The 14,368-nt window shown below is 42.5% G+C and overlaps 1 protein-coding gene across 25 annotated transcripts in view; it reads right to left on the reverse strand.

Moving 5' to 3' along the window:
• The window catches only part of EPB41L2 (erythrocyte membrane protein band 4.1 like 2), a 109,227-nt gene extending 95,452 nt beyond the window's left edge, over window positions 1-13,775 (reverse strand). For 24 of the 25 annotated variants that reach the window (XM_077175308.1, XM_077175330.1, XM_077175329.1 and 21 more), the window contains exons 1-2: window positions 13,675-13,775; window positions 9,927-10,008 (exon numbers count right to left, since the gene is read on the reverse strand). The gene's annotated coding sequence lies outside the window, so the exon portion shown is untranslated. Of the gene's footprint in view, window positions 1-9,926; window positions 10,009-12,940; window positions 13,077-13,674 lie in introns of those variants that run through there. The other variant, XM_077175307.1, reaches the window with a different exon arrangement.
• Window positions 13,776-14,368: the final 593 nt, after the last annotated feature.

The raw sequence follows: 14,368 nt of genomic DNA on the forward strand, positions 1-14,368 counted from the left end.
TGATCTTTCTGTTCAGTTCTTCAAAACTTCCACGCTAAAATTTGCAAGTGTGTTTTGAAGAAGAGCAGCAATACAACAAAGCGTAAAAATAATTCCAAACAGTAACTACAAACAAATCAGTGGAAAAAACTTCAAAGCTAAATATAGTAGTAACACACTCTCTTGGCTGAAAAGCACTGAATTACTGGTAAAACTCTTGCAGACTATTCAAGCCCTTAGCAGAATTACCAGCCTTCAGGGTATCAGCAAAGACAGTTCTGTCATGTGAATTGATGCGTACTATTGATAAGTAAGTGTCGCCTATGGCAGTGCTTTTCAAGTACAAAGACAGGTCAGAAAACTGAAAGTTTTTCATGCAAAGGAAGATATACCTTAATAGCCTACCAGGCATCTCCTCTAGTGTAGGGGGGTGAAAGAAGCAACAGCTGTTTTCAGAAGAAAAGGTCAGAAGCCCTGGCTGAATTTGGGAACATATTAAACTTAGCTTGATTCTACATAGGAGTCTTTATGTTACAATCATGTTGCCGTAAGGTCTGTATTAGATTATCTCATTGTAGCAACAGTTATGTTGCCTATTTTAATTAAAGTATTCTGAGGTAACTGCTTCAATTCCAGTTAAAGCCCTGAATGTGATCAGTTTCACATAAAGCAACAAGAAGCCTTCCATACTAAAATAGTGTTGCATTTTAAAAATACAGCTGTGGATCAAGTAACATATTACTGCTCACATCAGAGACAAAAAGTTTTGCATAACTTCACAGCATGTAAGCATGAGACCACTCTCAACTCACTAGAAATGTTTCTTTAGCGATGACTAGCAGAGTGAAAGCCATCTTCAATTCTTCAGCAGCACAGAGCTTTGTAAACAACAGCAGTGTTTACTTTAATTCAAGGGGAAAACAAAAAAGAACAGAAGAAAATCAAGTGGGGAGAAGAGGTTGCAAAGGGCTTGTTTGGAGCTGAAAGGATGAAGGGGAGAAAATACAGTGAACCACACTTTTAGAGCATAAACTGGAGGAGAGGGAAAAAAACATGCAACAGTACCTCCACTGTTGAAAATGAAAACCCAACTTCTGTTGCTTAACACTACCTCCATACAGACTAGAGATACTCAGCCTACTAAGTGCATTCTTCTTTTTAAAGTTTCCACAATAGGAGCAAATAGTTCAAAAGTATGATCCACGGACACAGAGCTGCCCACTGACATCACTACTTCAATTAGCTCAAAATTAGTATTGAAGAAAAAAGAATTACTATCTAGTTAGTGACTGAATTTGCTGTTCAAATGTTTGCACATATAAGATAGACATGATCAAAGATACAAAAGCCACACTCAAAGCTCTCCAAACCAGACGAAGAAATAATGAATCATAGAAACATCCCAAGTATCCCCAATTCCAATTCACTCCTACACAGTGGTACATTTTCCCTCTATGCTATCATAATTTACATATAATTTCACGCTAATAATGCTCTGCAAACATATGTTAAAGAAAAAATTCTGTAATTTTAATTTATGTTACTGAAAAATGGAAATAACTGTAACTTTAGGCTTGCAAAAAATCTAACGGCAGAATTGTCTTTTATAAAAAACTGTTAATACCCTAGTAAGAGCAAACATCTAGGAAAATGGTAGAGGTGGAATTCCCATTATAGCAGAATCTTGCTGTTCTAATAAGAATGTTTAAAATTCATGAACCTTTGCTTTGACAGATGACAAATCTGCTATTCTATGATTTTGTTTCTCTGTAGTTTTATTAAAGACATATACACTGCAAAACTTTCCAGCTTTGTTTCCGATTTAAAACAAGGCTAACTGCTCTGTCATGAAAGAGAGCCTTTCCAACACCCAAAAACCTCAGTAAGAGAATTTCCACACAGCTTTTTCCAGTTACCAGTTAGGTACTTGAACTGATACTTTACCTAAAATAATATTATACCTGAAGCATCTGAGAAAGTAGTTTTTAAGAGTAAAACAGCAAGATGGACATTGTCAGATTCCAGTGGATGTGGTCAACAAAACAGTAGCCATGTCCCCACCAAGCAGTAAGAAGGAAACACAAGCTTTCCCAGGCACTGAGGGTTTTTGGAGGATATATATTCCAGATTACAGTCAGATTGTAAATCCTCTCAATTAATTGACCCAGAAAAAGAATGATTTCAAGTGGGGTCCTGAACAACAACAAGCTTTTGAACAAATTAAACAAGAGATTGTTCATGCAGTAGCCCTTGGGTCAGTCAGGAAAGGACAAGATGTGAAAAATGTGCTTTACACTGCAGCCAGGAAGAAAGGTCCTTCCTGAAGTCTTTGGCAAAAAGCATCCAGGGAGACTCAAAGCCTGTGATTTCTGCAGTCAGGGATGCAAGGGATCCCAGGCCTGTTACACCCCAACTGAGATACCAGCAACTTATGAAGGAGCTTGAGCTGTCTCAGAAGTGACTGGCACTGAATCACAGCTTCTCCTGGAACCCCAACTGCCAATACTGGGCTGGATGTTCAAAGGGAAAGTCCCAGCCACACATCACATCACTGACACCACATGGAGTAGGCAGCTTGCGTTGATCACACAGCAAGCTTAAATAGAAAAGCCCAATCACCCAGGGATCTTGGAAGTCAGCAAGAACTGGCATGAAGGTAAAAATTTCAGACTACTATAATCAAAGGAGAAGGTACCACATGTTGAAGAGGCCCTATTATATAATCAACCACCAGAAAATGAAAAGCGATACACTCTTTACTGACAGTTCCTGCCACATACTGAAGATGGAAAGTTGCCATATGAAATCCTACACAACAAGCTGTAGAAGCTATTGAGAGACAAGGTGAATCAAGGTGAATCAAGCCAGAGAGCAGAGCTGAAAGCCATCCAGCAGGCTTTAGATATTGCTGAAAGAGAAATGGCCAGTGCTCAACCTCTACACTGACTCATGGATGGCAGCAAATAATGGGAAAAGGTCAACTGGCAGCACAGAGGGAAACCCATCTGGGCTGCTGAAATGTGGCAAGACATCACTGCCTAGGTGAAGAAGTTGGCCATAAAAGTATGTCACAAAAATGCACATGTACCCAAGAGCTGGGCTACCAAAGAACACTGCCAACAATGGACAGGTAGACCAAGCTGCCAAGATTAAAGTCTCTCAGGTGGATGTGGACAGGTAGCATAAAGGTGAGTAATTTCTGGCTCAGTGGGCCCATCATGCCTCACATCATCAGGGAAGCAATGCAACACACAGGTGGGTTTGTGACTGAGGGAGGGACTTCACCATGGACACTATGTCCCAAGTTATCCATAACTGTGAAACATGGGCTGCAATCCAGCAGGCAAGGCCTCTATGGACTGTGGCTGAAATACAAACATGGGGAGGCCCTGCATATGGACTAGATCACACTGCTGAAAACCCACCAGGCAAGTGCTACATGCTTACTCTGGTGGAAACATCCAGCCTGGATGGCTGGATACAGACCCTGTGCCTGGTGCTACTGCCCAGAACACCATCTTGGGCCTTGGCCTGTGGCAACATGGCACCCCTGAGAGAACTGAGTCGGACAACAGGACTCATTTCAGAACGAGTCTCACAGACACCTGGCCAGAGAGCAAAGGACTGAGTGGTGTACCCTATTCCCAAGCATGTGCCAGCCTCTGGGAAAACTGAACAGAACAATGGACTGTTAGAAACCACATTGAAAGCAGCAGATAATGGGGCCTTCAAACACTGGAATCTGCACTTAGCAAAGGCTACCTGGTTTAGTTAACTACAGAGGCTCCAGCAATCAAGCTGGTCCTACCCAATCAAAACCCCCACCTACCGTAGAAGGGGATGAAGTCTCCGCGGTGCATTTGAGGAATATCACTTTGGACTGGTCCTGCCTAAAGCAAAGGCAAACCTGTCTGTGTGACTGCTTTTGCTCGAGTAGTTGCTGCGTAATGCAGAGGGATGGGGAAACACAATGCGTACCTCAAAGGGATTTGATTTCTGAGTGAGAACAGTCTGTAATGTTAACTTTTGTAACACTGGCTGCTGAATGGCACTGCCACTGTATGCCATAACTACCATGGACAATGAATATGGTCTGCTCCAGATACATGAGGCTCCTGATGTAGCTCACAACCACCTGGGAGCACTCTTGCCCTGGAAGACATCTAGGATGTCTTCCAGGTACAGAGGCTAAATTAACTCAATGAACATGTTGGAGGGACAGCCATTGACTATTGAAATTATACCTATGCTTATGTGCATTTATATATGTACATATATAGCTAGTAGGTGTAGGATTTGTGCATGACATGAATGGTATAGACTAAGGGGAGGATAATGTTCTGGCTTAAGCAAGGACAAGGTTAATTTTACAGTAGCCAAAAGGGGGCCTGGCCAGGAGTCAAAGATTATGCTATATCACCTCACAGCATTTTCTGGGGACAGAGGAAGGAGTCCCTTCTACATCATTTAGTGTGGTAGTAGAGTCAGGTATTCACCAGGCCCTGTGTGGGGAGCACTCATGTGACTCACCTCCCTAGTACACTCTGTTATTAATACTCTTGCTCTTACTGCTCCTTTTCTTATTTCATTGCTATTTCCAGTAAATTGCTCTTATCTCAACCCACTTTCTCTACCTTATGTGTTTCCAATTCTCCTCTCTATCCAACTGAAGGGGAAAGGGTGGGGGGCAGGGGGGAAGTAAGTGAGCAGCACATAGCTTGGAGTTTTCTAATGGGAACACTAAATTGGGGAATTTCCTCCCTAGACTTTCTTTAGGATGCCTCACTGCTATACCAGAGTCTGTCCACAATCCCATAGAGTGCAAACAGAGATAACAGGAGATAAGTGACTGGTTACAACAAACTGGTGGGAGTCATAACCTGAAGTTAGTCAGCAGAAGCTGCTCTTCTCTGAAGGAAATCAAAAATTCCACACCCAGAAAAAACCCCACACAAACTAACTTGGTTTCTCAAAAACAGAGGGATCATCTTTATTCCACTTTATACTGAAAAACAGAAGTATGATGAAAGAACAAGCATAATTTGACAAGCTACAGAAACCACTTTAATTTTAATTAACCAATTAATAAAGTTACATTAAATAAGATCTCTGATAATATTAGCTTTATTTTCCTTGAATTTGAGTTGCTACCTTCATGAGCAGTTTACCAGTGCTCACATACAAACATACTGCCTGAGTTACCTGAAACAAAGCATTAGATAGGCAAGTAAAAAAGAAAATAAATAAAAAACCACCAAACACCCAAATGAACTAGCAGAGAAAAAACACATTTTCCCTGAAATTAGCGCTTATCCTTTCACCTTGATATAACCAGAGATCTAAAAAGACTCAGAACATAAAATCACTTGTTGTGTCTTGAGCTGTTAGTTTAACTGCTTACATACTGAGCCTTCTAGCAAGAGTATGTACTGTTGTTAACCTTGGGAATAACACAACATGAAAACCCACTCAGGACTGTAAAAATAACACTTGAGGAAAAATCTCTGTAGCATAACTACTTCAAGTCTTAAAACATTTAACCAAAATCATTAAAGAAAATCTGAGCTGTTTTAAATATGAGTAAAACAAGAAGACCCTTGTGAGCTTCTGAACAGGAAAGATCCAGACTTTTTTCTAAATGAGTATCCTTTACGAGCAAGCAAAGGTCATTCAGAGTAAAAGAATGAAGCAGGTTGATTTTGATTTCAACAGGCTTAACATGAGGACCGCAACACACTGGCCTTTTTGCCTCTCTTCTTTTGCAAGTGACTCCACCAGGCAAATTAATCTTCCCACATAATTCAACAGTTTATGGAGACAAGATGTTTCAAGACAGAAAATCAGGGCTCATGACAGTGACTAAACAGTTCACCCAATAAAAACTGTTTTCATCTGGTCCCATTCCAAAGTCTTAATGTGCTACATACAGCACATGTCTTGCCCTTTATCCAAGGCAGGATGTACCACCACTGAGTAATTTTATGGTAAGCCAACCAGTTTCATACTAGTTGTTGCCCTGGAATACAACTGAAGAAAATGTTGTGGTTTTTTTTTTTCCTTAAATAAAAAATCAGGGAAACTGAGCAGAAGGTCTGAAAAAGGCAAAGAAGATGCACTTTTACCTAGGCAAAAAAATGGTTGAAGCAAACTTGCTCCCAATATTGTGGGGACATGTTTTGCCTCTCTCACACTAGCCTTTAAAAATTCAATTGCAAGCAGTACATAAAACCCTTAATTCTTAGTCCAGTATATCAAATCTCATGATTCCTCAAGATACAGAGTTGGATTTCTGAGATTTTTCAAACAAATCAGCTCAGGCAAAATATACTGCAGCTAATGTGTGGGTGTTTTTATAGAGCTTCATTATGCTTTTTGAAACAAAAGGAACAGAAGTCCAGAATACATGAGAAACAAGAACTAAAGAAGTTTCTAGTCATCCTACCATATCAGGGCTAAAATTGTACAAACTCCTCCTTCAGTGGTAACTGTCTCACATGTAATACCTGGTCTCTAGTTAAGACTGCAAATATTCTGTTTGGATTCCTGACCTTGTAATGGTCTAAAGATGAAAGTACAATGTAGGGTCACTTGCCTTTTACTAAATTTGCTAAAACCAGTGGGCATATGAGGGAATATGGAAGGGCCAGCAATGTTATATGTGTGTTTTTCTAAAAGTAGATTGACGACATGACCCTGCCGCTCTCCCCAAGTCAGAACACTGTCATTTATTACTGTGTTCTGTAGCATAACTTCATTTTTGCTTTGGATTAAGTTTTTAAACATAGAAATCTCACAACAGAACTTATTTTACATAGCATTTCTATGGAAAAGGCACTTTCCTCCAAGAATCTTCTCACCTACAACACAGGGCTGCAGTATTCCTAACTTCCCTTTTACATAGTTTAATTTCTTCTACAGTACAAGAATAATGTGCTGGTGACAGTGTAAATTTTTCCCCAAAAAACCCTCAACTATTCAGCCTCAACACTAAGTGATTATTCTGCAGCTATGCCATGACAGTTAAACAGCATCCTTACTTTCTGAAATGTCACTGGGACTGAATCCAGAAGTCACAAAAACCTAGTGTTATCTGCTACATATTTCACCTTAACACTTCAACACAGTAAAAAAATCTGGAGAATATGAAATTTCAGCCTTCAGAAACATGCCTTACCCTTCAAAACGAAAAAAAAAAATGCAACATGCTTGGAAATACAATGGTCTCGGTATAAGCAAATGTAAGGGTAGCAGGGAGGGGTGGGGAACAAAAAAAAAATCTGTAAGTGCACAAATTTCATTAAGCATTACTTACTCTCTGTAATATATTCTTAAGCACACACACAGAGTCAAGAAAGCACACTGGGAAAGTGAGGCCAAATACAACAGCTTAAGTTAACTAATGAGATAATTAGAGGTCCGAAACAGGTTTAATACTAAAATCGCTTACAATCGGGGTTTGTAAAGAAGGAGCAGTAACACTGATATGTAGCAATCCCAGCCTTGTTTCAAGCAGCTGCCTCTAACCATAATATAAGATACTCTTTGACAAATGTTGTCTACAGAGGAGACAAGGCAGCCATAAGACAAAACACAGACTTAAAAATTAATTTAATGCTACAGCATTCTTTGGTTCTGGTTATATGTTCCCCACTCTGTCCACCCTCCCTCCACCTCCTTCCCTCCCAGACACTGGGTTTATTTCAGACTTGTGGTCAAATAATGAAATGCCCTACCAGGAAAAGTACCAAAAAAGCCATACAAGAAAAAAGGATTCAGTCCTCTAAGAGAAGATCAATGATACATAGGGCATATTTCTTTAATTGCTTGATGATGAAACAGCAGCAGTTACAGTATTATTTAAACACAGCTTTTAAGTGCAACTTCAAAGGGAGAAACCAAATGGGATAAAACAGCTTCTTTCAGCTGAGCAAACAGCAAATCAACTGTTTACAAATAATGTCTACAAAGTACAAAACACTGTGTTTGGAAATTGAAAGTTTCAGATCCAAAACTGAAACCTTCAAAGAAGTTTGCAGGATATACTTGGTATATTCTGACATATTTTAATTGATGAATCCCTGCTTTTGTGAGTAACTGGAAACAATAAAAGTGTTTCAACAAATGTGAAACCCAAGGACATTTTTATCACCAGATTTAAATTTTGGTTTGATTTTCCAAAGTAGGAGAATTCGTGCTCAATCAGTTAGAATTCAAAGGTCTGCCTAGTATGAATTCAAACACTTGAATTAAGAATATGTATTTCAAATCCCATATACAGGAAAACTGAGTATTTCAAATTAGAAAAAGCTGTTCCAATTTTCCATTGCGGTAAGAGAGCACATCATGCATTTTAAATATATACTGAAGCTTCTCATACTCTTAATAACATTCTGTGCTCTTAAAATGTTGTAGTCAAATTCTTATCCAGGCCACTATAAAGAATACCACAGTTATAGTGTATACTTCTCTACCCACAGTAAGGGGATAGCAGCAAATTACAGTAAAATCTGGTGTTACATTTAGCTGTACAACACTACTAATTAGAGAGTAATTTCAACAATAAATATTTGGTTAAACTCTGCTTTGTCATCAGTGCAAGCAATTTAAGATGAAACTGATCTTTCAGAGAGTTCATGGGGTTGGTTTTTTTTTGAGTCTATTTTTATTTTCTGGTTACTGAGCATCTTTTCCTATGAAACACTTTTCCAGAGCTACTGCTTAGCAAACAGAAAACCACACACAATGTTAAAAGTAAAAGGGAAGATTCAAGCCTAGGAGACCATGGCAATCCACAGTTCTCTTTAAACTGTCCTTAGATAACCCTCTTTTACTACTCAATGGCAAGATCTTCTAACAATGACCTTACAGAGCACACATGCTGCATGACTCAGTAAGAGCAAGGTAAGCTAGAAGACAGGCTTTATCACACCCTTCAGAAAGAGTACAGGGAGGAAAAACCAAGATACAGGCAAATATGAGCCCCATGGTAGATACAATATCAAGTAAAACACCCAGTTAACCCCCTAGACACTGACAAGTCACCAGTTTTAAGAGAGGCTCTTCCTGCAATTCTTCACAAGAGCTCTCTGATGAGCCATGCTGTTATTAATAAAAGCACTACAGAGATGAACAGTAGTAGTACCTTATCTCCTTTAGAAAAAAAATCCAATCAAAGAAACACATAAGCAAAATATTACTACCTGCTTCTGAGAATCCACAGAGACAATCAGTTTTTACACAAGAGGCCAACTTCAATGAAGTCAGGCCTTGAAAGCATCCCATACTTTAGCGCAGTCATGAAACATTATACCATCAAAGGCAGCTGTGATGTGCACAGCAAAGGGTTGGCATCTGACATGTTACAACACCAACTCACAGAGTTGTTGTAATGCAGTGTTTGTGCATTACAACAACTCTAAGACATCAGACAATACAGCAAAAAAACCCTTTTTTTCCCCCCTAAGTCTATTAAAATAAATAAACCTGCATTCTTGCTGAGCTGTCCCACCTGCAGTACACACAAGTCTATAATCTCATACTATACATGGAACATACTTTCCTCATTTCACTAGCCAAACAACAGCTATTTTTGGATTACCCAATAGCAATTAATCAATATTCTGTTGATAAGGCCTTCACTTAGTCTGTAAATCTTTACAAACTTCTCAAAGACAAGGTGAAGTCTATGGAGGAAATAAGTTACCTGTAAAATTTACCTTCACAGAAGAGTGTGCACCACAAAGCTCTTAAGTAGAAGTCAAAATATTTACGGTATCATCTAGATGGTTTTTTCTATATAACATCACAAAACTGACAACTCAAGCCATGTAAATTTATCCCATCAATAGCTAAAGTAAATGAGAAGTTGAAACAGAACACAAAATGTTGCCTATTTAGTAAATTCACACAATGAATCTTCTGACCTAAAAAAATAAAGCACAAATTACCTTTCACTCCAGTAGGAATCTTGAAGATTTGTAGAGTGAAATCAACTATGACAACTGGATATCAGCACAATATCTTGCTTGCCTGTAAGGGAATAATTCAGAGTCACATTACATCAAACAATTAACCCACCAAATAAATTAGAAAACCAGATAAGTGAACAATGCTGAAATGATAAACATTTTGAAAATGTGAACACCCTGACAAAGAAGAAGAGAAAGAAACCCCACACCTAATCATTTAACTTGCACTTTGATTTTTGTCTCTTAACAAAATAGAAGTGTGGCAGTTTATTTTAAAGTCTAACACTCTTAAAGCTTAAAGTAGTCTGCTTTCAAAACCAGATGGCCAGAAATAACCCCTTACAATGCAGTTTGGCTTCTTGTATAGTCCAGACTACAACAATCAGATGCTTCCACATCCCCTTTTCTTGCTCCCATCCTCTTTCTTGTGTTCACCCATTGTGTGAGTACGCAATGAACAGTTTTCCAACACTGCTTTTCTTGGGTTAATTTTGCTTGCAATGAGGAATACAGCCCACCTTCCCTCTTCTCACTCCCCCCTACTTAAGACCAATTCCAGAATGTCCCCCCTACTTAAGACCAATTCCAGAATGAAACCACAGTTTGACTTAGTACATCTTCCCCAGGAAAGCATTCAACCTTGCTTTACAAATATCTAGTGGCAAATATGGTACACATTACAATCTTCAGTAAAATGACTTTTAACCTACTGAAACTTACACACAGTAAACTAAAATGTGGAAAACTTCCTCTTTCAAAAATTAGAATAGAGCTACACATTACAGACAACTATTAAAAACATAAACCATTTAGATCCTTTTTCTACCAGTAAATACTTTCATAGCTGTCATCCATGTAACAGGTATACCCAATATAATTTTATTTTGTTCCCTCCCTTTTAATCCTAAAATAGATCAATTTTTTGCACTAAAACATGCTTCCCAGATTAACACCAAAAGGAAATGCCAGTTTCAAAAAGAAACCCCACAACCACCAACTACAGATTTTTTTTTTACTTTGTCATATATTTTAAACATTAGTTATAAACCTAGTTTGATTTTTTTGAGCACCAGCTTAAAGAGAACATGTGTCCAAGTTACTTATCACAACCCACAATGCCTTCTTTACATGTCTATACTTCCCAGAACACTTTTCCATTCTCCACCTATGACCCACATTCTTCATCTCTAACGACATGACTTGGGACCTGGTCCCATGAAAAATGAATATTCTGCCTATATCCACACTCACAAACTGATTCAGATCACACTGGCTACTAGAAGTAATACAGTTATTCTTCAGGTTACCTTCTCTAAGTGAGAGCTCTTCAGTGCTGCCACTGAATCCCCAGTAAGACATGAGAAAGCCAAACTAGCTTCAGAATGTTACCTGTTTTGGCCCTTGAATCTAAAAAAACTTTATTAATTGACTGCAGTTACTGGAAAACTATCCAAGTAGAAGTGGAACAAAAGGTCTATTTCCAGATGAATGAAGCCTGGAAGTTTATTCCACACAGCCCTGGATGTTAAGAAGTTTTAACTCCCCCTCTTCTCCACTATCAACAAAGGTGCAGAGAGAACACATTTTTGCAAGTCTTGTCTAGGCCATGTAAATTATATTTTTACAATGCAAGCTCATCTGCCACAGGTACAAACTGTTGATAGAAATTTTCGAGATCAGAAAACACTGAAGGGAAGGTTATTTTCTAAGCCCAAAGGTAACGAAACTCAGCAGAATGTTGCAATTTAGGCAAAAGAAAGCAGCTCAACTTCCCACCAAGAGGTCATCAGCAGACAGAAAGCAGCATGGCCAGCAGAAATGGAAACTTGGAAGGGAGGAGAGCAGCAGCTGAAGCTGAGTGCTTCTGCTGAACGCCCTTCCAGGGCCACTGCTGCCTAACCCAGGGTGCCACCAAACTGCTCCTGTTCTGTAACTGGCTGGCTCCGTAGCTTAGCGGCTCCATTTTCCTGCTGTTCAAAACATGATGCTAAAGGACACAGCTTTTCTTTTAGCTAGTCTCTCAAAGAAGCATTTTGTCATTTCAACCTCTGCAGGACTGGATACACACGAGTTGATGAGAATTTGCTGAAGGCTAAGTTCTGTAGAACTGTGCTTGTTGCATTTCACTAATACTCTGAAAGCACCCATGACAGCAGACAGAAAAGAAGGTTATAAAGCTAAGAAAATGCACTTTAAAGCAAATATAGAATATATAATTTAAATTAAAAACTGGTCTTGGAGAGCTTTACAAGAAGTAAAACGCACACCAAATCAACTGCTTGCCAGTTACTACTGGTATCAAAGCACCTTAAGTTTACTTTAGCTGGCAATTACTTGCTCTCTGGCAGCAATTTTTTTTGGAAGGTGGAAATCATGATCATTAAGCTGACAAACCCTCAAAACAACTCCCTTCATGTCAATCAGCAATCCTTCTAGCCATACACATGTGTGGACAACACTATTAACATCAAAAGGGATTAAGTTCAACTCAGTGGAATCTTTACCTGTGAAAAATGCTGCACACTAAAAAAATGTTACCATAGTGTTAATAGCTCTTTTAAGTGTACTCAGACTTCAGAGTACTGTAATCAAAGCCTTACAAAAGAACAATAATAGGAAAAGAACTTTAGACCTAAAATTATAAATAACAATCTTTTTTTAAAGATCTTAGCGCATAATGCTCAGAGGCTAGGTTGCCACATCTTGGAAGGGGGCCTTATTTTAAAACAGTAGACACAAACCATATAAGAGGATCCTACACTTATTTTTGCCCTAATCCCGAAGGGAAGGGAAATTAGCGATGTGAAGTCTTCCTCGATTTCACCCCCTATCTGATTCTTGGCAAACAGCCTCAATGCGGGGGCCTATTTAGCTCATTTTTCTGCAGTTGCTAACTTAGAGACGAAAGAAAGGAACAGCCCAAGATGCAAACAGATGAAGTTATCAGGAGGAGAGGAGTGGTGCTCTAGGAGGAAGGAAATTAAGAAACCAACCGCTTCGCTTCACGCAGCATTCACGCGACGGGTGCGGGAAAGGCACCAACAGCCAGCAGGACAGATTTTTTTCGGGGAAAAACACCCCTTTTCTTCTGGCCCCAGAGCAGAGGCGGGCGAGCCAAGAGCGCGGTACATGCAGGCACGGAGCGACCGCGGGAGCCCGCGCAGCGCCGGCCGGGGTGCCCCGAGCTGCGGCCGGAGGCGGCGGGCGCGGCACTGCCCGCGCCGGCGGCCCCGCCAGGGAGGCTTGGAAGCGAGCGGCGAGGAGCGGCCCCGCAAGGCTCGTCTCGCCGGGACCAGCGCCCAAGGCTGCGGGAAAAGGAGGAAGGGAGGAGCCAGCCCCGCCGGCCGCTGCGCTGCCCGCCCGGGGCGGAGGGGCTGCGGCTCGGAGCCGCTCGCCCCCGCCGCCCCCGGACGCGCGTCCTCGGGGCCGCTGCCGCCCCCTGCCGGCCGCGGCACTGACAGCCCCCATCCACCCGCCCCGCCGCAGCTCGGGGCCAGCATAGAAGGAGGGAAGGAAGAAGGCAGCTCTACCCGATCAGCCCAGCCGGCCCCGCCCGCAGCCTCCGCATCCCGCGGCAAGCGGAGCGGACCAGCGAAAACGGCGACGGATACGCGGCAAAGCCGCACCCAGCGCAGCGCAATGGTGGCCCGACCCCCTCCTCCCTGCCATCCCCCGCTCCCCACTGCCGGCGTAAGTGGCGCTCCCTCAGGAGCGCTCCCGCTGGTACCTGCCGCTCGGACGACGGCTGGCGCCCGCACGCTCCCGAAGTTCCCGGCCGCGGCCGTCAGCCCAGCCCGGGAGAAAACCCCGCCGGCCCCGCCCCCCGACCAATCCGCGCCCCGCCCGCCCCCGCGCCCCGCCCCCGTCCCTTCCCGGCCTGGCTGCGCTGGCCACGCCCCCGCCCTCTCCGCGTCGCCATTGGTTAGCGCAGTTATCAATCTCCGCGGGCAGCGCTTCGCCCCCGCCCGCTCTTCCTGGGCCGTTTTCAGCGGTCACTGCCCGTCGGGGATGCGGTTCCAGCCCGGGGCCGGGACGGGTTTCGGGAGCGTCGTCGCAGCGTGGGTATCGCACCGGAGAGACACAGTCCGGCAGCGCCGCTGGCGAGCTATGGTCCCGGGCGGGTCTGGGCAGGGCGCCGGCCGTGCGCGCGGTGCGGTGCCGCTGTCCCGCGGTGTCTCCAAGTGGAATGAGCTCCCGCGGTACCGCGGGCTGCGCGGGTACGGAGGGGAGGCGGTGACCCCTCCCGGCTCCCCGCAGCCCTCGGCAATTGCCGCCTCCAGCAGGGCCCCCGCGCGCGGGTGGAATGGACACGCCACTGGGAACCCGCGGGATCCCCGCGGCGGCCGGGCCGGAGCGATCCTCCCGTGCGGGGAAGTTGAGGGTCGGGACTGCCGCAGCCTGCCGATAGGATCAGCAGGTCG

Source organism: Agelaius phoeniceus, chromosome 3 (genome assembly GCF_051311805.1).
Source record: "Agelaius phoeniceus isolate bAgePho1 chromosome 3, bAgePho1.hap1, whole genome shotgun sequence".
NCBI classification, from domain to species: domain Eukaryota; kingdom Metazoa; phylum Chordata; class Aves; order Passeriformes; family Icteridae; genus Agelaius; species Agelaius phoeniceus.